This window comes from Cetorhinus maximus, chromosome 26 (genome assembly GCF_964194155.1).
Source record: "Cetorhinus maximus chromosome 26, sCetMax3.hap1.1, whole genome shotgun sequence".
Lineage (NCBI taxonomy): Eukaryota > Metazoa > Chordata > Chondrichthyes > Lamniformes > Cetorhinidae > Cetorhinus > Cetorhinus maximus.
Genome location: NC_135904.1, coordinates 18,245,591 through 18,266,845, shown reverse-complemented (window position 1 = coordinate 18,266,845; position 21,255 = coordinate 18,245,591). Strand labels below are relative to the sequence as shown.

Here is a 21,255-nt window from a genome sequence, read left to right as displayed (position 1 = left end):
TGTATGGAAGTTGTGCATTAGAATTAAAAAATATGCCATTGTATGCAACAAGTGACTGCACTTTAGACTAGCTTAAAATGGCTGTGTGAAATAAGCAGGGATCTGGTGATGTTGATGTCCACCCCAGCTAATGGCCATGCAATAGGAGAGAGGATTTGTAATAGTTATCTGTACTGGTTAATTTGAAATTTAACAATATCCATCATTAGACAGCATCCAATGAACTAACTTATAAATTGTTTAATAATACTTCTGAGATAAACTTAAAATGGGTAATTTATGATTTCCATTACTGACAAAAATTCATTATGTAATCACAGAAATACAGGCAAGAAAAGGGATATTGTTTAGATTCTCAGGCAAGGAAATGTAGTGGCCACTTCTCCAGTTCTAGCTTAGCACTAAAAACATTCTGATCAAAGCACAACAGGCTTACTCTGACTGAGAGGCTACTATTGTCCAAAGAAAATTGATTGTGTCTTAACTTTTAGTTAATAGTTTGGGTGAGCCCAAGCAATGCACCTTATAGATGTGTTTTTGCTTATCAGCAAATTTGTAAAATTGCTATCCAACATACTTTGACCGCCTGAGTTGAAGAAGCCCATATTGTATTATTTGAACATACAGGCAAGTTCACAAAAAGGGGAATTGAAGCAGCTTGTTACATCAAATGTGTTCTATAATCTGCAGCTATTTCTGGTATTGTATTGTTGCCAAGCCGTTTCCGATACAAAGGCAGCAGCATAACTTAGCAAGACTGATGTCTGGTACAGCTACAAAATGTTAATTTGTGTTTTCTCTTATGAGCGACAACAGTTCCAACGTTTTGTGGGTTTATTTCTGTCTCGTTCTGGAGCCAGGTCAGCAATTTCACTCTCAAGTACATTACCTGCAAGAGCCATGAAATCTGATGTTTGGACAGGATATAATACAACCTCCGGTGATAAAAGTGCTCAGGTAGCATCTAGTCCAGCTGGGAATTTTAAAATTACTGTTTATAATGTGAGGTGAAAGTAAGTAAGACACCTGTAGTGTCTTAAAATTTTTTTAACAAGATAAATTGGCCTCTTAGCAAGGCCCCGCAACTATCCACAAATGCAAATACACAGGGCTCCTTGGTCACAAAACTCAGTCGGACACCCAGCTAGTAGCATAAGGCAGGTCAGTTGCTGCACATCACCCTTCCCGTGTTCCAAGATCACTACCCGTAGCATAACAGAGACCTTACACTTTACCTCTCCACTTTCAAATGTTAACCTCGTTAGAATAATAAAAAATCCATTTCCGCATGACTAGAGCTCTCAGGTGGTTTCATTAATTAGTAGCTCTACATGTAGTCGTTATTTTGCCACTTGAAAAGCATCAGGGTGGGAAAGGCTGAGCTAACTCAGCAGAGGATCAACACAGCTCATTATTAGACAGATGGGGAAGACAGCAACCTACAAGGGGGAGGAAGATCATATCAAACCTCAAGAAAATTATTCAAGTTACCTCAAGGTGTCAAATGGAATGGCCCCATGTAAGACAATATCAAAACTAATGTTACTGTAATTGTCAAGTGGCTCTAACATTAGATTTTTTTTTTTAAAGTTGCAGTTTTTCCAAATTATATATAGTCAGTTAGCTTAGTTGGCTAGGCAGCTAATGTGAATGCCAACAGCACAGGGTTCGATCCCCATGCGGAGGTAGACTCAGGGCCTGCCTCCTTGCTCTACCAATGATAAAAAAGAACCACGGCACTTAGCCATGGTTGGGCGAATAATCACCAAGGATCTGCCTTTCAGCAAATGAATCAAGAAGGTGACAATTATGTTTACATCAAGAGAGTTGACTTGCACTCTTACCAGCAGAGTTAAATGAACAAATCTTTGCTGGAAACATCGCAGGTCGACAGCCTTAGCATCATCCTTACAACCAAATCTTTATCCTCCAGACATACTAACTGTAATCAACATACACACCACTTCTTAAAAGAAAGCCATAATTACCACTGCACGTGCCATCAGGGCACTATCCATCTCGGAGCTCTTACCCAGCATGATTGTGATTTGAGTTATCTATCTACAATAATCTTCAGTTTATCACCATCCTCCCAGTTTAGTGTGTTTTCTGGAGAGGGTCTCTCACGATTTATAAATAGCAATGACATTAATCACCATTTATTGATGGTTCAATGCAAATTATATGTCGAACTGTATTTAGCACATTTACAAAGCCTTTCCTGCTTCGATAAGAAGGGTGGGAACCTCCCTCAGCAGTTCAGAAAAACAACCTCCTACTGCTCCTCACAGCTTCTGTAGAGGAGCATTGGCTAGGGTGCATTGCATACTGATGAGACAAGGATAATGAGGAAAAAGTAATTGACCTGAAATGTTAACCGCGTTCCTCTCTCCACAGATGCAACCTGCTATACTGAGTATTTCTGGTCATTTCCTTGTTATTATTTCAAATTTTACAGCATCTGCAGTGTTTTACTTTTGTTTAATTGCATGAGGTCCAAGGCTAGTTCAGCGTGAAGTGCATTAAACCATACCTGTTGCTTTGTGATTGAAATTCTTAAGTTTGCATTACATAATCAATCTTTAATTCCACCCCCCCCCAACACCCCCAGCTATTGCTGAAATTTCAAGCACACATAACCTCTAGCTTTTTAAACTCAGGAGAGTGGGAATGACAAAACTGTGATAAAGACTGGAATATTTTTGACTTTTAAGTGTGGGAATAAAGAATCTTGATTTGACTATATGACATGCCCTGCATGTGTAACTTGGCAGTGTCAGGATCCTGGCAGGATGTACATTTCTTATAGTCTCTATGTTGTTTATGAAATATTTGCTCCTGTTTTGCCACAAGGTTCTAAGGTTGTAGTTCATTCATTTAACTCAGGAAGTAGTTAATTATTATTTTAATAATACTGCGATTCAAAGCCTCCACATCAAGCCAGATCAACAAAATTGATATTTAATAAATATTAAAGCTCACATTAACATGATGTAGGAGTGGAAAAGGCTATTGCCATCTTGTTAGTCAATGTCTGGGAAGTGCCATTGTTCATAAAGCTGAAATGCCCCTCATCAAATCTTTTGACAGGTTTTTTTTTTCTTCGTTCCTGGGATGTGGATGAAGCTGGCTAGGCCATCATTTATTGCCCATCCCTAATTGCCCATTGTTTAGAGGGCATTTTTTTTAAGAGTCAACCACATTGGAGTCACATGTAAGCCAGATCAGGTAAGGATGGCAGATTTCCTTCCCTAAAGAGCATTAGTGAACCAGATGTGTTTTTACAACAATCGGCAATGGTTTCATGGTCATCATCAGGCTTTTAATTCCAGGTTTTTATTGAATTCAAATTCCAGGTCCCCAGATTCAAATCCAGATCCCAACAGAGCAATTACCCAGGGTCTCTAGATTACCAGTCCAGTGACAATGCCACGATGCCACCACCTCCCTTTACTCATCCAACTATTGTAATGTGCTAAGATCAGCTTTCACTATGGGAGCCGGGAGCCTAATGTACACTGAAGAAACTATACAGGAGTTTCATTCAGCACAGTCCCAGTAAAATATCCTTAGCCCTCTGTAGAAGAGAATTGTATGAAACATTTTACTGCAGTGAAAATTAAATTTTACCATTTATCATCACTAATCACTATTTGCATTGTATTGCTTCAGGTTTTGCTGGTAGTGGAAACCATGGCACATTGGCACTGTAACTCGGTGTTACTCAATATCCAACTTCAAATATCAACCTAAAGGGCTAAAAGCAAATTCTGCCAATTAAATTGCATGGTTTACAGAAACTGGCAAAAATAGCCCTTATAATCAATAGTTTATTTTGTCACAAACATAGTTCCTTCAATGATTTGCAATTGAGTTTATGCTGCAACCAGTAAAATGTTGTAGAGAAATGTGAGGTTCTGTGATACCTTTTGCTCCCATCTCTTGTGTTGTTGTATACAAGAGGTGCCCTGTCAGACAATCACAAGTAAAGATTCCCTAGGACTCTGCAAGAATTAAATCCGTATAAGGATCTCCAGCTACAGCCAAAATACCGGGATTACTTTGGGAGAAGACAAACATTTCCAAAATTCACAGAGAGCCACATCACAAATGTTTTTAAAATTGACTGGCATTTGGGATAATTCTAACGACAGCAACAGTTTTTTTTAAACTAGAAGTGGACACAAGTGATATTTGACGAATGTTTTAAAATCTACACAATCTAAAGAAAAACATATCCATTAGCATGTGCTTTCCCCAGTATATAAAACCACTGATCTTTCAAAGACAGAGCAGTCTCCCTGAAAACTAGTCTTATGAAGCAAAAATGCCCTCTTGTGTCAGCTGTGGCACAGTTGGTTGCACTTCTACCTTTGAGTCACAAGGCTCCACTTGTGGTTCAAGAACCACTCCGAAGATAAGCGCAAAACCTATGCTGACGCTTTGGTGCAGTTGTGAGGGAGTGTCGCTCTGTCAGAGGTGCTGTCTTTTGGATGAGCTATTAAACTAAGACCCTGTCCACTTTCGAAGGCGGACATAAAAGATCCCATGACACAATTCCGAAGAAAAGCAGGGGAGTTATCACAGTCTGATCAAGATACTGACATCACAGGAAACAAATTTTCTGGTCATTATCACATTGCTGTTTGGGGAACTTGCTGTGTGAAAATTGGCTGCCACATTTCAACAGTGACGATACTTCATCGGCGCTTTGGTACATTTAAAAAAAAAGTATTTACCACAACATTGGCCAAAATTTTTGCACAATTGCAAGATTGGCGACCTACACTGTAAATCTCACTGCCTAGCACACGAACCTTGTCATGAAATGGAGCAAAGCTATGGTAACCAAATGGTTTTCAATTACCATCTAATGGCAGAGCTACACAAAAATCCAAAGAAAATATGGAGTGAAATGATTAATTGTTTAAGTGACCTAGTCCATAATTTCCTCTTTCACACCGTTCATGGGTCCCTAAGACATAGACGCACCATTACAATGATACAAGCCCCCAAGAAAATCTGGACCATCTTTTCCTTATTTAAAAAAGATCCCCAATCTTAAATCTGCTTCATAAATGGATAATTGTCAAATATTCCAAAGCTAACAGCCTTGCATGAGGAATCCAAAGACTTCAGTGAGCGGAGGTTACTTCCAATAGTATATTTAAAACAAAAAGTTTCAACAAAATGAGGCTAAGTAGGCTGTGAAAAGCACAATTATGTTCTATGCAATTAAATGGAAGCCCATGTTACATTACCCCAATGTTTCACTCAGTTATAATGATTTCCATTGGAAACATTCTCATGGATTTTCTAGTTTATTTTAACAGCTTCATCATTTGTTTAATTTTCTACTTGAGTGAAAAACAGCTAACACAACAATTTTTAGTAGAAAATATGTGGACAGTTGGAGGAAAAACTTGCATTTATGAATAATATTATTACCAGAAAACAACCCCAAAAAATCTTAATACCTCAACTTATTGGTCTCTTCAAAAGGCTATTTATGCAAAACCAAACAGAAATCACACAGCTACTAAATGCAAGGTGCACATTAAAAACTGCAGGACACAATGTTCTTCGCATTGGGCACCCACCTCATATTACATATATGTAATATATTACATATAATATTACATATATGTAATATGAACAGGTTTCAAAGAATTTACAATGCAGCTTTGTCAGCAAAATAATAGAATGACCCAGAAGGACAAATAAAATACTACATTGGGCAATTTTACACAAGAAAAACTGTTACAGACTATAAAATCATCTCTCCCAAGATGAGTTTTTTGAAACAGGGTTTAAGTAGCTTCCTGAACACTTTGCTCAGTTCAGAGGAGATGCAGAACTTACAGCAGGAAAAGCAAACAAAGGCTTACAGAAAGCTTCTTTCAGTTGGTAGGTGCAAAGTTTGGGAATGAGGAGATCTGCAATCTCAGTAAATTAGTGGCTAAGACATTGAAGCGAAGAGAGATAAAAGCAGAAAATGCTGGAAATACACAGTAGTTTGGCAGCATCAAGAGAAAGACTTAACATTTCAGATCAATGTCCTTTCATCAGAGCTGTGGAATAAGCTGGAGCCAGAGACAGGTGCTGAGGAAAGAGGTGTGGCTTTTAAAGCAAGTTTCAATGAATACCTGATGAAAAGGTCATTGACCTGAAACATTAACTCTGTTTCTCTCATTACAGATGCTGCCAGGCCTGCTGAGTATTTCCAGCATTTTCTGCTTTTGTTTCAGATTTCCAGCATCAGCAACGTTTTGGCTTTTGTATGAGTGGAAAGAGAAACTGCTAGAACGAGTTTAAAAAGGCGACATATTTGACAATAAGCTTAAGCCCTTGTGGGGAACATAACGTATTCCTTGGAGGCATGGGAGCTCACATAAATCTGAAAATAATGTTCATCTTACTTTCCATGCATCTCAAGTCACTTGTAGCAAATTTTAGTGCTTTGCTGCATTCACATTTGAGGCAACAATACTAAAACCAACCTATTGCACTGATTCAACACCAAATAATTCACGCCAAACAAACCAGCCAGTAAGAAATAGAAGGCCAAATAGGATTGGGCTATCCGGGCTTAATGGGCTGAACTGCCAAAGCCTTGGGCTTCAATTTGAATAACCCTGCTCTCGGGTACCATGAGCAGAGGCTCAGGTTCCCCAGTCAATACAAACTGATTGAGTTGCCTAAGTCACAATGTGTTCAACGGAAAATAACTAAATTCATGTAATACTGTGAATTGTCAGATATGACAGCTTTCAAATAGTCTCAAATCTCCCCTTTACAATTTTGTACGATTGATAAATTACGTACATTACCATGCTATGCAACTAGTTGGTCTCTATCCCATAATATGCATTGAATCTTGGCTTCCATCCATAGTACAGCAGCAAATGAAGAGTATTCATAATATAGTGTAATTCAATGGTTGCTACTTGGATTCATATATGGGAGATTAGAGCTGTCAAAATCTTCATTTCCACATCTGCATTTCATGTTTTTAACATGAGCGCTATCTTTTGTGACTCTTTGCCTTATTAACATAATTTTTTTGCAATTTTTCTTTTAATGATAAACATTTGAGAACTCCATGAATGAATAATCATTTATGAATAATCTTAATACCAAAAAAAAAGCGCCCAAAAAATCTTAATACCTCAACTTATTGGTCTCTTCAAAAGGCCATTTATGCAAAACCAAACAGAAATCACACAGCTCTTCAACACAAGGTGCACATTAAAAACTTTAGGGCATGGAATGTCCTTTGCATCGCACATGTGCCTCGTATTACATACAAATAATAAACAGATTGGAAAGAATTTATAATTCAGCTTTGTCAGCAAAGTAATAGAATGATCCACAAAGTGACTGCAAAAGAAGTTGGTTTCCAGCTGACATATATCTATCTCTTAGTTCACGATATCCTATGAACAAAGATTATCTCAGCTCTTTCAGTCAGACATACAGTGGGCAGAATTTTACGTTGGCAGGATTTTATGGTCTCAAAGTCAATGGAGTTTTGAATGGTTCATCACATTTTATGGCCCCACCCCCACCGAGTTTTAGAATTCTGCCCCGCTTGTTTATTCCATTTGCTACAATATTTACAATTGACTAATCAGTCGAGGGGGCAAAACCTTAATTTAATTACATTAAACAGTTCCAAATCTACAATCCATTACCAGTGATGATGTTTGCTGAATAAAGTTTAAAATGTTCAAAGAAGTCCACATCAATGACTTGTTATAAATGTAAAATAAAACTTTTATAGCTTTCTAGAACTCCTAAATACCTAATACTTAAACAAGACATGCAAAAACCTATGGTAAAAAAGGGTCACAGAAGATTGCAAAGCTCTTACTAAAAGTATAAAACACTGTTACGACCGATGCAGTTGGTAAAGTGGAGTTATTTAAAAATCCCAGAGGGAAACTTTAAACAACTGTCATAACCTATAATTTTAAATGTTATGTTTGAGATGCGACTTTAAGTTCAGAAATCAGACCCCCAGTTCTCAAGGTTTTACATTAAACTAAATGAAACATTTTATTAATTTACACAGGTTAAAATAGATGTACACATAGCTACATATTACTACTATCCTAACTTTTAGCAAATTCCCAAACTACTCTCCATTAAGGCAACATCAACCCATAGACATAACCAGACACCAGGCAAAGCATTTTCACCATACGAATTCAAAATGAGGTGCTTTGCACTGTGGAGCCAGTTGGACCAATGCAGGCTTACAGCTGCCTTTTGATCTCTCATTCCCTCTACTCTGCACACCCAAAAACTGCTGAAGTTATACTACCACCACTGATGAATTCAAATTCTAATTGCCTCACCAGCCTCTTTGAACTTCACCCTTCAACAATAAAACCCTCTTCATAGCACCAATTTTATTAGTAATATAAACATATTGCTTTCACCCCCCCCTTCTTGAATGCTCTATTCAAAAAATGCAAATTTACGCTATCTCTCTTACATATCAAAACTAGTACCCATCAAAGCACCATGACTAACTGACTTTAATCCAGTTAAGACACACTCTCAGACTAAACCTCTATTTTAAAAGAAAAATATTTTCCAAAATATTATATACATTAATAACTTCAAGACAAACACTGATGTAGAAATTAAAATTTTGACTTTGGTGTCACACAGAAATTTAGCCTCCCTTGTATCAACTTATCATTGAACGCAAATGGCAAACAATTTTTACAGGCATTTAATAGTTAGCTTTAACATATGGATAGTTACAAACACAGATTTTCACTACCATACAAAAACCCTGGATGTCTGAATGATGAAATTCCAAACATATAAGCTTTCAATGTATAATACTGTGAAACTAAGGGTGGAATCAGCAATAAGTGCAGTAGCGGGCGGGAAAAAGAACATTTTACCTGCTGGCCGCAATGGCAGCTTTTCATGTTGTATCATCCCAATCCCGTCTCATTAATCATGCATTCCTGGGAAACACGCTGTTTCAATGGCGGAGAGACTCTCATTTGCCCACCTTGCCCTCACATCGCCGCTTCCTCACGCCTGGTCCCATATTTAAAATGCAGCCACACGCACATTTCTCAGTGCTTCCTGCTGTTCAGAAGACGTGGCCCCAAAAGGCAAGAAGACTGCAGCCCCCCGATTCAGTGATGCATCCCTAGAAAGCATTTTGGACGCCGTGGAGGCCTGCCATGTTGTCCTCTGCCCCCACTCTGGGCCACAGGAGGTCCAGCAATCTCACCATTCTGGCTTGGTAGGTGATGGCAGTGGTGATCAGTGCTAATGCTGCACACAAGTGGTTGGTCATCCAATGCTGAAAGAGGTTGAATGGTCTCATCCAAGCCGCCAGGGTAAGGTGATCATCTCATCACTCTAAACTCACACACTCAAGCCCATCACACATTCACTGGCATCTCACTCACTGCCAGCTCAAGGGACATCACCACTCACTCCCTCACACATAACATCACATCTCCATCTGACTTCATCTCCTCTGGAGACTGCCTCCCCAGCCCTCACCATTTTGAGACCACTTGCACATCCCAACTTGTGCCCCCACTCACACACCCTGGGATACCCTCCTTCCCCAGTACAGCCCTCGCCCTGCAGCCTCTTCCCTTGCCTGAGGCCACTTCTCCCCTTTCCCCAAGTAAGCCCTAGCCCTGCAGCTCTTGAAAAGCCACTCCTGCCTTATGGCTGGTCTGGTAGGTAGAGATCTGCCTGTGAGCCCCCTTAAAAGTGATGTGGTGCTGCCTGCGAAACCTGGCGCTGATGACCCCGAGAGCTGCCCGAAGCCTGGTGGACAAACAGACCCCATAGCTCTGAGCCAAGTGCAGCTCACCAGGTGCATGTCACTTATGTACAACTGTGAAATACGTTGGCATGCAATCATACTGACGTGCTCGGATGATCCCGCGTGGGGTGGGGGATGATTCCAGCGATCTTACAACGATATGCAGATATATTACAATCAAGTTCTCTACATCTGACGGCAGGAAATGTGGTCTGCCATTGACGGGCTGAGCAGACGATTGCAAACTGATTTCATAATGTCATGAAACCGATTTTTGGCCTTCTTGCCATATTGTCCGCTCATGTTGCCAAACATGGGCACGGAAAATTCCGCCCTATGTCTTGGAGAGGATTGTCAATTAGATTGTAACTATACTGCCACTTCCCTGTTGATACAATAAGAGCATAACAATATAACTCAGGAATGAGTGATAATCTGACTCTTGTGCATGCTAAAGCTAGGAGATGATTATCTTACATTAGTTTTGCTAAGTCGAATATGCAGAGAGGCAAATTCCAGTCCCCACTCAATTGCAGCCAAACTGTAGTTTTGACAAAAACAAAAATGAAAGTACCTGGAAAAACTCAGCAGGTCTGACAGCATCTGCGGAAAGGAAAACAGTTAATGTTTCGAGTCCATATGACTCTTCAACAGAACTAAGGAAAAATAGAAGAGAGGTAAAATATAAGCTGGTTTAAGGGGGGGTGGGACAAGTAGAGCTGGATAGAGGGCCAGTGATAGGTGGAGATTGCCAAAAGATGTCATAGACAAAAGGGCAAAGAGGTGTTGACGGTGGTGATATTATCTAAGAAATGTGCTAATAGATGACATTAAGGGTAGAAAGCAGGACGAGCAAGGTACAGATAGCCCTAGTGGGGGTGGGGTGGGGGGAAGGGATCGAAATAGGCTAAAAGGTAGAGATAAAACAATGGATGGAAATACATTTAAAAATAATGGAAATAGGTGGGAAAAGAAAAAATCTATATAAATTATTGGAAAAAAGGGGGACCGGAAAGGGGGTGGGGATGGAGGAGAGAGTTCATGATCTAAAGTTGTTGAACTCAACATTCAGTCCAGAAGGTTGTAAAAAGTGCCTAGTCAACTGCACTTTTCAAATACTGCTTGCAGGTTAGTAGATAAAAATCAAAAGACAAATAAGGAAACTGATTTGACCATAAAGTAAAGCTCACCATGTTAACTAGAAAGGAACAGGAAGAGGCTATTTGGCCCCTCGAGCCTGCTCTGCCTTTCAATAAGGTCATAACTCATCTGTGACCTAACTCCATAAACCTGTCTTTGCTTCATATCCCTTAATACCTTTGGCTAACAAACATTTATCCATAACAAAAACAGAAATATCTGGAAAAACTCAGCAGGTCTGGCAGCATCAGCAGAGAGGAGCAAAGTTGACATTTCGAGTCCTCATGACCCTTCAACAGAACTAAGTAGAAATAGGAAAGGGGTGAAATATAAGCTGGTTTAAGGGGGGGAGGGGGTTGTTGGGACAAGCAAGCAGTGATAGGAGGAGATAACCAAAAGATGTCACAGACAAAAGAACAAAGATGTGTTGAAGGTGGTGATATTATCTAAAAGAACGTGCTAATTAAGAGTGGAGAGCAGGACAAGCAAGGTAGCTCTAGTGGGGGTGGGGTGAAATAAACAGAGGGTGGAATACATTTAAAAATAATGGAAATAGGTGGGAAAAGAAAAATCTATATAAATTATTGGAAAAAACAAAAGGGAGGGGGAAGAAACAGAAAGGGGGTGGGGATGGAGGAGGGAGTTCAAGATCTAAAGTTGTTGAACTCAATATTCAGTCCGGAAGGCTGTAAAGTGCCTAGTCGGAAGATGAGGTGCTGTTCCTCCAGTTTGCGTTGAGCTTCACTGGAACAATGCAGCAAGCATTGATACGTGGGCAAGAGAGCAGGGCGGAGTGTTAAAATGGCAAGCGACAGGGAGATCTGGGTAATGCTTACAGGCAGACCGAAGGTGTTCTGCAAAGCAGTCACCCAGTCTGCGTTTGGTCTCTCCAATGTAGTGGAAACCGCATTGGGAGCAACGAATGCAGTAGACTAAGTTAGGGGAAATGCAAGTGAAATGCTGCTTCACTTGAAAGGAGTGTTTGGGCCCTTGGACGGTGAGGAGAGAGGAAGTGAAAGGGCAGGTGTTGCATATTTTGCGTTTGCATGGGGAGGTGCCGTAGGTGGGGGTTGAGGAGTAGGGGGTGATGGAGGAGTGGACCAGGGTGTCACAGAGGGAACGATCCCTACGGAATGCCGCCGGGGGGGTGAAGGGAAGATGTGTTTGGTGGTGGCATCATGCTGGAGTTGGCGGAAATGGCAGAGGATGATCCTTTGAATGCGGAGGCTGGTGGGATGACAAGTGAGGACAAGGGGGACCCTACCATGTTTCTGGGAGGGGGGAGAAGGCGTGAGGGCAGATGCGCGGGAGATGGGCTGGACACGGTTGAGGGCCCTGTCAACGACCGTGGGTGGAAAACCTCAGTTAAGGAAGAAGGAGGACATGTCAGAGGAACTGTTTTTGAAGGTAGCATCATCAGAACAGATGCGACGGAGGCGAAGGAACTGAGAGAATGGGATGGAGTCCTTACAGGAAGCGGGGTGTGAGGAGCTGTAGTCGAGGTAGCTGTGGGAGTCGGTAGGCTTGTAATGAATATTGGTGGACAGTCTATCACCAGAAATTGAGACAGAGAGGTCAAGGAAGGGAAGGGAAGTGTCAGAGATGGACCATGTGAAAATGATGGAGGGGTGGAGATTGGAAGCAAAATTAATAAATTTTTCCAGGTCCCAACGAGAGCATGAAGCAGCACCGAAGTAATCATCGATGTACCGGAGAAAGAGTTGTGGGAGGGGGCCGGAGTAGGACTGGAACAAAGAATGTTCCACATACCCCATAAAGAGACAGGCATAACTGGGGCCCATGCGGCCCATCCCAGCAAATACAGCCCTGCTTGTTTAATCTCTCCTCTTAGTTTAACTATACCTTGAACAAATCTGAGCTTTTCACTCTACTACCATAATGGCGAAAAACTAATTGGAATTGTTTTCCAAAGAAATTCTCCCCAATGATTTCCTAAATTGCTTCCTCTACCCTTTTTAGTTTTCAGCTCAGACTCGGCCTACCTTGTAGTCATTGTATTCATACTCTTGTTGTCCTTCAATGAAGTCCCTCTCTTAGTTATCTCCTTTCAAGGCTCAAAGTTCACGACCCAATCTTTATGACACCAGGGGCCAGTCTTCTGGTTCTTTTCTACTCTACCTTGCTTCCTTCATGCTCTTCTTTTTATACTTAGAGTCAACAGCATCAGAACAAGCCATTCAGTCCATGCCAGCATTCATACCCCACTCGAGCTTCCTCCCCCACACCCTACCCACCTTCAGCTAATCCTACCAGCATACAAATTAAAAGAACTAAAAGAAATAGCTCTGAAGAAGAGTCATACGGACTCAAAACATTAACTCTGTTTCTCGCTCCACAGATGCTGCCAGACCTGCTGAGTTTTACCAGCATTTTCTGTTTTTATTTCTCTTAATGTGCAGGCTGACCATAGTTTTACTGTTAATAATTGTACAAAAGAATGATTATGGAAATTGCCCAACCTTCATTACTGAGCACCAGTGTATAATATTCACCATATAAAGCGGTCCAACTAATAAGTGCTATCATCTGAATTTAAAGACATAGAAAAACATAGAGACAGAGAAAATAGAAAAAGGAGGTCATTCAGCCCTTTGAACTTGCCCCACCATTCATTATGATCATGGCTGATCCTCTAACTCAACATCATACTCCCACTCTCTCCCCTTACCCCTTGATGCCTTTGGAGTCCAGAAATCTATCCATTTCCTTCTTAAATATACTCAGTGACTTGGCCTCCACAGCCTTCTTTGGTAGAGAATTCCATAGGTTCACCACCCTCTGAGTGAAGAATTTTCCTCTCATCTCAGTCTTAAATGGTCTACTCCATATCCTGAGATTGTGAGCCCTTGTCCTAGAACCCCCAGCCACAGGAAAAATCATCCCTGCATCCAGTCTATCCATCCCTGTCAGCACCTTATACATTTCAATGAGATCCCCTCTCATTCTTCTAAACTCCAGTGACTACAGGCCTAGTCGGCCCAATCTCTCCTCATACAATGATTTTGCCGTTCCAGGAATCAGCCTTGTAAACCTTTGCTGCACTCCCTCTAAGGCAAGTATAACCTTTCTTAGGTAAGGAGACCAAAACTGAGCACAGTATTCCAGGTGTGGTCTCACCAAGGCCCTGTACAGCTGCAGTAAGACATCCTGCACTCAAGTCCTTTCACAATGAAACTCTTTCGAGTTATCAACAGTCACAGATTGCAACTCTTTCGAGTACAATCACAGTTCTTGGTTTCCGGGAGTGGGACATGAACCCACAACCCTCTGATTCAAAGGCGAGGGTGCTATGAACTGAGCCACAGCTGACACCTCCCCAGAAGATGTAACTCTTTCGAGTTATCAACAGATCGCATGTAACTCTTTCGAGTACATTCACAGTCCTTGGTTTCCGGGAGTGGGACATGAACCCACAACCTTCTGATTCAAAGGCGAGGGTCATACCATTTGCTCTTCTTAATTGCTTGCTGCATCTGCATGCTTGCTTTCAGTGATTGGTGTACAAGGACACCCTGGTTTGTTTGCACATCAACATTTCCCAATCTATCACCATTTAAATAATACTCTGCCATTCTGTTTTTCCTACTGAAGTGGATAATGTCACACTTATCCATGTTATGCTGAATCTGCCTTTATTTGCCCACATATTCAACCTGTCTAAATCACCTTGAAGCCTCTTAATATCCTCCTCACCGCTCACATTCCCACCAAGTTTCGTGTCATCAGCAAACTTGGAAATATTACATCTGGTTCCCTCATCCAAATCATTGATTTACATTATGAATATCTGGGACCTAAGCACTGATCCCTGCGGTACACTACTAGTCACCACCCGCCACTCCGAAAAAGACCCGCCATTCCTACTCTGTTTTCTGTCTGCTAACCAACTGCCAACCCATGCCAATATATTACCCCTAACCCCATATGCTTTAATTTTGCACAACAGCTCCTTATGTGGGACTTTATCAAAAGCTTTCTAAAAATCCAAATACACCACATCCACTGGTTCTCCCTTATCTATTCTACTAGTTATGTCCTAAAAAACTCCAGTAGGTTTGTCAAACATAATTTCCCTTTCATAAACCTATGTTGACTTTGTTTAATCCCGTTGATGTTTTCTAAGTGCACTGTTATCACATCCTTAGACATGTTCACAAGTTCTGAAAACCACATTCGTCAACTTCATGCAAGCACAACTCAATCCCGAAATGTACCCCTCATATTTGAACCGCTGTGTTTAAATGGTGGGGTATAACATCACTTGGTAAAGTTGGTGGAAATTAGGTCATGTTCTGGAACTTACCTGAACAGAAGATATAACTTTGCAATGATGACATGCCAATAGCCAGGGAAAGGCACTGGGTCAGTTCACTGACAGAGATGTTGCTGTGTGGGAGGAAAAGTAAATAAGTAAAACAGCAGAAATCGGTGTTCTTTTTCCCTAGAATTTAAAATCACACCTTGGAAATCCTATGCCTATACTGTTAGATTTAAATAGCATTGCTTCCACGGTCTTGACCGCAGTTAAGCGGCCCTGGAGTTGGAGCATGCAGAGTTGGTTGGTACTTCTGAGGGCTTCTGCAATCAGAGGTCACCACAGAAACTGGAACGTTTTGTGGACACCAGGAATAATATTGTCATTTAATTTTATAAAAGTTTCCCTTTGCTTTAGTCAAAGTTATTAAGGAAAAAGGACGATAATGGCTCCGAGCAGTTAATAGAGCTGTGAATAACCTGAGTTCATTCCTGGCCCATATTACATCATTACACAGAGTCTTTTAAAGCTGAAACCGTTGTTGCAAGGAACTGATTAACCCTGAATCAACACAAGTATGTTTATGCTGGAATCAACACATAATGTAAATGATTCATCCCACTCAGAACACACACACAAGCCGCCTGTACAACCAGCAATTAGAAACCTTCACCTGGGGACAAGGTGGAGCAGTGAGGTGAAACACATTGTACCTTCGCCTCAAGGACCTGATCAAAAATTCATCCAATAATGTACATTAGTTCCAACGATTCTATTTCAGTAAGGGATTGGGTGAAAGAGCAATATTTACATTGCAAAATAAAAATGAGTTCAAACATGAGGAAGTGATGCTTTAGTTGTACAGAGCCCTGGTCTGCTGTAGTACTGTGTTCAGCTTTTGGTAATGAACCTTGTAAAGAGGCATACTACCCTTGGAAGGGGTTCAGTGCCGATTTACTTGAACAATAGCAGGTGTTAAAATATGAGGACAGGTTGCATAAACTTGGCTTCTATTCCCTTGTGTTTCAAAGATCGGTGGATGACCTTATTGAGGTATTTAAAATGTTAAAAGGGTTAAATAGGATAGTTACATCGAAGTAGTTTCCTCTGGTGGGACAATCCAGAATGAGGGTGGGTGTGTGTGTGTGTGTGTGTGCGTGGGAGGGAACCCTGAAAATTAGAACTAGGTTATTTAGGAGTGAAATCTGCAAGCAATTTTTCCACATGAGGAACTCTCCAGCTCTCTCCATCGAAGGACTGGGACTATTAAAATGTTCAGGACTGAGGTTTGTTAATTTATGAGGCAAGGTTATGAAGTGATATTGGACAAAGGTAAGTTGGGGGACACATCAACCATGATCTAACTGAATGGCGGAACAGGCCAGAGCGACTGAAAGGCCTAGTTTTGTTCCTAGGTTTCTATGAATAAAGAGTCAGGGAGAAATAAAAACAGCTGAGGCATTTTTAATTCACTACTGCTCATAAGGTAACTGATAAAACAATACAATAATACCACTTTGGTATCAAAAGGAGCCGAAGTGAGAAGTAAAGTGTTCAGACTGAAGCAAAAACAGTGTTCTTGTGAGGTTGTACAGTTAGGCACTGAGGGAGGAGATTTTCCACCCAACAGTTCTCTTTTTAAGTAGTTACAATTTTGTGACAATGCATGGGGGGTGGGGTGGAAGGAAGATTCCCCATTGTTGGTTCAAGTCTAAAGAAACTTTACTTAGTAAACAACAGAGCTACACTTGAACTAAGAATGCAATAATACTGACAAACTGGTACATAAGATTAGATCATATTTTACTTCGCCCAGTCAAATAAAGTCCAGTATCACCCGAAGCACAAGGTGTGACCATCCGCAACATCTGTCACATTATCCCTCCAGCAAAAAAGACAATGAATTATATTTGGAAAGATGGCAAGAAATTGCTTTATATGTAACCTCACACTCCAGAGGATTTCGTCAGACAATAAACACCTCCCAGGGATGAGATGGCAATATTAAACCAATTAAACGGTATTCCTGCAATTTATGGCATCGTCTTGACCCTGCAATGTTCATGGAGTCTTATTACACCCTCTAGACTTTGTATGCTATTTTATAATGATAGAGAACTTGCAATTTCTTGTTAATATATACCACATCCATGTATTATATTTCTAAAAATGTATAATGAAAGATAATTTCCATCGGTTACTGTGCAATACAAATAAATATTTGAACACATGCTGCAACCTTCAGATATTTGTCAATTTCTATTGCAAAGGTCAAATTCGATGAAAGGAATGTCCAATGGATACAATAAGAAAATCTTATAAGTAATAAATAGCCATGCCTATTGCATCAAAATTAATTTGATTTTCAGTCATCTGCTAATCAGAATAAAGCTGAAGAAAATCACTGGCAATGCTCATTAATCCACATAAATTACACAGGCTTTTGGCTTAATTTTCACAACCCACTCAAAACACACTATTCAAGGAGAATTAGCAGTCTTGCTTTATTTTGAAACAAGAACAATAGGAACCCAAAGTATTCATTTCATAAACTATACACACTGAAGACAAAATACAAGATGTCTCGTGGTACGTTGTGTAGTGCTCAACAGCTCAGCCTCTTGACTTTGTTCCGAAATCTGCTGTAATGGGCTTTTATCTTGGTCCTAGCTTGAATCCCCATCACTAGACGAGTTGAAATTTTCTTCTCAGCTTGTTAATGATTTCTTTGCAGACAATGCATGTCCACAAGGCAAAGAGCAGAATGAGCAATGAACAACCAGCAAAACAAAGCAGTAATAGCCAAGGGCTTGGAACATTTGTGAAAAATACTCCCCCATTATTCATAACCACAGATTTGCATAAGCATCTGAACAAACAATGCTCACCAATATGATAATGGGGTTGTGTGGGGTGGGTAGGTAACATACAGTATGGGGAGGTGATAGCATAGTGGAATTGTTGCTGGACTAGTAATCCAGAAAACCAGGGAATGCCCTGGGCACCCAGGTTCGAATCCTGCCAGAATAGCTGGTGGAATTTGAATTCAATAAAAATCTGGAATTAAAAGTCTAATGACGACCAGAAACCATTCTCGACTGTCATAAAAACCCATCTGGTTCACTAATGTCCTTTAGGAAAGGAAATCTGCCGTCCTCACCTGGTCTGGCCTCCAGACCCACAGCAATGTGGTTGACTCTTAAATGCCCTCTGAAATGGCCCAGCAAGTCACTCAGTTCTATCAAACCGCTACAAAGCCTCAAAAAAGGAATGAAACTAGATGGACGACCTAGGCACCAGAAACGACAACGGCAAACTCAGCCTTGTCGACCCTGCAAAGTCCTCCTTACTAACATCTGGGGCCTAGTGCCAAAACTGGGAGAACGTCTCATAGACTAGTCAAGCAACAGCCTGACATGGTCATCCTCACAGAATCATATCTTACAGATAATGTCCCAGACACCACCAACACCATCCCTCGGTATGTCCTGTCCCACCGGCAGGACAGACCCAGCAGAGGTGGCGGCACAGTGGTATAAGGTCGGGAGGGAGTTGCCCTGGGAGTCCTCAACATCGACTCCGGACCCCATGATGCCAGCCTTCCTCCCATCGTAAGGTCTGAAGTGGGGATGTGCGCTGATGATTGCACAATGTTCAGCACCATTCACAGCTCCTCAGATACTGAAGCAGTCCATGTCTAAATGCAGCAAGACCTGGACAACATCCAGGCTTGGGCTGACAGGTGGCAAGTAACATTGGCATCACTCAACTGCCAGGCAATGACCATCTCCAACAAAAGAGAATCCAACAATTGTCCCTTGACATTCAATGGCGTTACCATCACTGAATTCCCCCACTATCAATATCCTGGGGGTTACCATTGACCAGAAACTGATCTGGACTAGCCATATAATTGCTGTGGCTACAAAAGCAAGTCAGAGGCTAGGAATCCTGTGACAAGTAACATCAAACATGGGCAAGGAAACCTCCTGCTGATTCCCACATACCGCCCTCCCTCAGCTGATGAATCCATGCTTCTCCTTGTTGTACATCACTTGGAGGGAGCACGGAGGGTGGCAAAGGGTGCAGAATGTACTCTGGGTGGAGGACTTCAATGGCCATCACCAAGAGTGGCTCGGCAGCACCACTACAGACCGAGCTCTCCGAGTTGTAAATGACATATCTGCTAGACTGGGTCTGTGGCAGGTGGTGAGGAAACCAACAGGAAGGAAAAACATACTTGACCTCATCCTCACCAACCTGCCTGCCGCAGATGCATCTCTCCACGGCAGTATTGGCCGGAGTGACCACCGCACGGTCCTTTGAGACAAAGTCCTGTCTTCACAGTGAGGATACCCTCCATTATGCTGTGTGGCGCTACCACTGTGCTAAATGAGATAGATTTCAAACAGATCTAGCAACTCAAGACTGAGCATTCACGAGGTGCTGTGGGCCATCAACAGAAGCAGAACTGTACTCGAACACAATCTATAACCTCCTAGCCTGGCATATCCCCCATTCTACCATTACCATCAAGCCAGGGGTTCAACCCTGGTTCAAAGAAGAGTGCAGGAGGACATGCCAGGAGCAGCACCAGACATACCTAAAAATGAGGTGTTAACCCGGTGAAGCTACAACACAGGACTACTCGCGTGCCAAACAGCATAAGCAGCAAGTGATAGACCGAGATAAGCGATCCCACAGTCAATCGATCAGATCTAAGCTCTGCAGTCCAGCCACATCCAACCATGGATGGTGGCGGACAATTAAACAACTCACTGGAGGAGGAAGCGAGTCCACAAATATCCCCCATCGTCATTGGTGGGGGAGCCCAGCACATTAATGCAAAAGATAAGGTTGAAGCATTTGCTACAATCTTCAGACAGATGTGCCAAGTGGATGATCCATCTCGGCCTCCTCCAGGAGGTCCCCAGCATCACAGATGCCAGTCTTCAGCCAATTAGATTCACTGCACATGACTTCAAAAATCGCAGTAGGCATTGGATACTGCAAAGGCTATGGGCCTTGACAATATTCCGGCAATAGTACTGAAGACTTGTGCTCCAGAACTTGCCGCACACCTAACCAAGCTGTTCCAGTACAGCTACAACACTGGCATTTACCCAACTATGCGGAAAATTGCCCAGGTATGTCCTGTACACAAAAAGCAGGATAAATCCAACCCGGCCAATTACCGCCCCATCAGTCTACTCTCCATCATCAGTAAAGTAATGGAAGGGTTCATCAACAGTGCTATCAAGTAGCACTTGCTTAGCAATAACCTGCTCACTGACGCCCAGTTTGGGTTCTGCCAGGGTCACTCAGCTCCTGAGCTCATTACAGCATTGGTTCAAACATGGACAAAAGAGCTGAACTCCTGAGGTGAGGTGAGAGTAACTGCCCTTGACATTAAGGCCGCATTTGACTGAGTGCGGCATTAAGGAGTCCTAGCAAAACTGGAGTCAATGGGAATCAGGGGGAAAAATCTTCGCTGGTTGGAGTCATACCTAGCACAAAGGAAGATGGTTTGGTTGTTGGAGATCAAACATATCATTTCCAGGACATCACTGCACGAGTTCTTCAGGGTAGTGTCCTAGGCCCAACCATCTTCAGCTGCTTCAGCCTTCCTCCCATCGTAAGGTCTGAAGTGGGGATGTGCGCTGATGATTGCACAATGTTCAGCACCATTCACAGCTCCTCAGATACTGAAGCAGTCCATGTCTAAATGCAGCAAGACCTGGACAACATCCAGGCTTGGGCTGACAGGTGGCAAGTAACATTGGCATCACTCAACTGCCAGGCAATGACCATCTCCAACAAAAGAGAATCCAACAATTGTCCCTTGACATTCAATGGCGTTACCATCACTGAATTCCCCCACTATCAATATCCTGGGGGTTACCATTGACCAGAAACTGATCTGGACTAGCCATATAATTGCTGTGGCTACAAAAGCAAGTCAGAGGCTAGGAATCCTGTGACAAGTAACTCACTTTCTGACTCCCCAAAGCCTGTCCACCATCTA

The 21,255-nt window shown here is 41.8% G+C and overlaps 1 protein-coding gene across 3 annotated transcripts in view; it reads right to left on the bottom strand.

Moving 5' to 3' along the window:
- Positions 1 to 15,363, bottom strand: part of atp8b4 (ATPase phospholipid transporting 8B4) — a 272,971-nt gene extending 257,608 nt beyond the window's left edge. For all 3 annotated transcript variants that reach the window (XM_078530237.1, XM_078530243.1, XM_078530244.1), the window contains exon 1: positions 15,279 to 15,363. The gene's annotated coding sequence lies outside the window, so the exon portion shown is untranslated. The remainder of the gene's footprint in view (positions 1 to 15,278) is intronic.
- Between the last annotated feature and the right edge of the window lie 5,892 nt (positions 15,364 to 21,255).